This window comes from Orcinus orca, chromosome 13, assembly GCF_937001465.1.
Source record: "Orcinus orca chromosome 13, mOrcOrc1.1, whole genome shotgun sequence".
In the NCBI taxonomy this organism is placed as follows: Eukaryota; Metazoa; Chordata; class Mammalia; order Artiodactyla; family Delphinidae; genus Orcinus; species Orcinus orca.
The window spans coordinates 31,319,522-31,323,107 of NC_064571.1; positions in this window are offsets into that span (position 1 = coordinate 31,319,522).

The following is a 3,586-nucleotide window of genomic DNA, read 5'->3' on the forward strand; positions in this document are numbered from 1 at the left end:
CCAGGTCCATCCCTGCTGTGGCAAATGGTAAAATTGCATTCTTTTTTTTAATGGATGAGTAATATTCCATTCCTCTATATATTACATACATGGCATAATATATATACACCACATCACCTTTATCCATTCATCTGTTGATGGGCATTACGTTGCTTCCATATCTTGGCTATTGTTAATGATTTTGCTATGAACATTGGGGTGCATGTATCTTTTTGAATCAGTGTTTTCATTTTTTTCTAATATGTACCCAGGAGTGGAATTGCTGGATCATATGGTAGTTCCAATTTTTAGTTTTTTTGAGAAACCTCCCTACTGTTTTCCACAGTGGCTGCACCAATTTATATTCCCACCAACAGTGTATGAGGGTTCCCTTTTCTCCACATCCTCTCCAACATTTGCTATTTGTAGACTTTTTAATGATAGCTATTCTGACAGATGTGAGGTGCTCTCTCATTGTGGTTTTGATTTGTATTTCTCTAATAAGTAGCAAAGTTGAGCATCTTTTCATATGCCTTTTGGCCATCTGTATGTCTTCTTTGGGAAAATGTCTATTCAGGTCTTCTGCCCATTTTTTAATCAGGTTGTTCGGTTTTGTTTTTTTTTTTGATATTGAGTTGTATGAGTTGTTATATATATTGGATATTAACCGCTTATTGGTCATATCAATTGCAAAAATTTTCTCCTGTTCAGGTTGCCTTTTTATTTGTTGATGGTCTCCTTTGTTATGCAAAAGATTTTAAGTTTAACTAGGTCCCATTTGTTTAATTTACTGTTTTTCCCTTTGCCTTAGGAGACAGATCCAAAAAAATATTTCTATGACTAATGTCAAAGAGTGTTCTGCCTATGTTTTCTTCTAGGAGTTTTATGGTTGCAGTCTTACATTTAGGTCTTTAATCCATTTTTAGTTTTATTTTGTATATGGTGCTAGAGAATGTTCTGATTTCATTTTTTTACATGTAGGTATCCAGATTTCCCAGTACCACTTACTGAAGAGACTGTCTTTTCTCCACTGTATATTGTCCCCTCTGTCATAGATTGACCATAATCCAGTGTGTGGGTTTATTTCTGGGCTCTCTATTCTGTTCCACTGATCTATGTCTCTGTTTTATTTTTTCCTCCCAATACCATACTTTTTTTTTTTTAAGATTTTTTTAAAATTTTTATTTATTTATTTATATTTTGGCTGCATTGGGTCTTTGTTGCTGTGCACGGGCTTTCTCTAGTTGTGGTGCGCGGGCTTCTCATTGCAGTGGCTTCTCTTGTTGCAGAGCATGGGCTGTAGGCATGCGGGCTTCAGTAGTTGTGGCTTGCGGGCTCAGTAGTTGTAGCTTCTGGGCTTGAGCATAGGCTTAGTAGTTGTGGCGCATGGGCTTAGTTGCTCCGCGGCATCCTCCTGGACCAGGGCTCAAACACGTGTCCCCTGCATTGGCAGGCAGATTCTTAACCACTGCGCCACCAGGGAAGTCCCTAATTTTCTTTTTTTGTGGTATCTTTGTCTGGTTTTAGTATTGGGGGGGGGGTGATGCTAGTCCCATAGAATGCATTCAGAAGCATTTCTTCTTCTGCAATTTTTTGGAATAGTTTGAGAAGGATAGATGTTAACTCTTCTCTAAATGTTTGATAGAATTCACTTGTGAAGCCATCTGGTCCTGGACTTTTGTTTGTTGGGAGTTATTTGTTTTTGTTTTACTGTTTCAATTTCATTACTGGTAGTTGATCTCTTCATATTTTCTATTTCTTCCTGGTTCAGTCTTGGGAAATTGTACATCTCCAGACATTTGTCCATTTCTTCTAGATTGACCATTTTATTGGCATAGTTATTCATATCAGTCTGATTCTTTGCATTTCTGTGGTGTTGGTTTTAACTTCTCCTTTTTCATTTCTGATTTTTTTTTTAATTTGGGCTTTCTCTCTCTCTCTTTCATGAGTATGGCTAAAGGTTTATCAATTTTGTTTATTTTTTCAAAGAAACAGCTCTTAGTTTCATTGATCTTTTCTACTGTTTTTAAAGTCTCTATTTCATTTATTTTTGCTCTGATCTTTGATTTCTTTCCTTCTACTAACTTTGGGTTTTGTTTGTTCTTCTTTTTCTATGCTCCTTTAGGTGTAAGGTTAGGTTGTTTATTTGAGATTTTTTCTTATTTCCTGAGGTATGCTTGTATCACTATAAACTTCCTTCTTACAGCTGCTTTTGCTGCATCCTATAGATTTTGGATGGTTATGTTTTTATTTGTCTTCAGGTATTTTTTAATTTCCTCTTTGATTTCTTCAGTGAGCCATTGGTTGTTTAGTAGCATATTGTTTAGCCTCCATGTGTTTGTGTTTTTTGGCAGTTTTTTTCTTGTAGTTGATTTCTAGTCTCACAGCATTGTGGTCAGAAAAGATGCTTGATATGCTTTCAATTTTCTTAAAAATTACCAAGAATGTGATGTGAGCTATCCTGGAGAATGTTCCATGTGCATTTGAAAAGAATGTGTATTCTGCTGCTTTTGGATGAAATGTCCTACATACAGCTATTAAGTCCATCTGACCTAATGTGTCATTTAAGGCCTGTGTTTCCTTATTGATTTTCTGTCTGGGTGATCTGTCCATTGATGTAAGTGGGGTGTTAAAGTCCCCTACTACTATTTTTACTGTTGTTTTTTCCCTTTGTGTCTGTTAGTATTTGCTTTGTGTTAATATGTTGGGTGCATATATATTTACAATTGTTATACTTTCTTCTTGGATTGATCCATTGATCATTATGCAATGCCCTTCTTTGTCTCTTGTAACAGTCTTTATTTAAAAGTCTATTTTGTCTGATATAACTATTGCTACCCAGGCCTTCTTTTGATTTCCATTTGCATTGAATACCCTTCTCCATCCCCTCACTTTTAGTCTGTGTTTGTCTTTAGATCTGAAATGAGTCTCTTGCATGCAGCATATATACATGCACTTGATGTTGTCCCAGAGGTCTCTTAAAACTGTCCTCATTTCTTTTCATTCTTTTTTCTGTTCAGCGGCAGTGACTTCCACTACTCTGTCTTCCACTCACTGATCCATTCCTCTGTATCATTTAGTCTACTGTTGATTCCTTCTAATATATTTTTCATTTATGATTGTATTCTTCATTTCTGTTTGGTTGTTCTTTATATTTTCAAACTCTGTTAAAAAAATTCTAATATCTCACTCTGTGCATCCACTCTTCTCCTGAGTTCTTTGATCATCTTTATGATCACCACCCTAAACTCTTTCTTGGGTAGATTGCTTATCTCCACTTAGTCCTTCTTTGGGTTTTATCTTGTTTCTTCCTTTGGAACATGTTCCTGTTGCCTCGTTTTGCCTAAGTTGCTGTTTTTATTTTTACATATGTGGTAGATTGGTTACATTTCCTAACCTTGGAGAAGGGGCCTTTTGTAGGAGATGTCCTCTGCTTCCCAGCAGCACACTCCCCTCTTGTCACCAGAGCTATATGCTCTAGGGGTTCCCCGTATGAGGGCCATGTGGGCCTTTCTGGTGTCTGTCCCCAGTTGGCAGAGTTGGGACCTGGGATCTCTGGTTAGAGGGCCCAGGGGGTCCCAAGTCTAGTGCCTGCACAGTGGTCTGT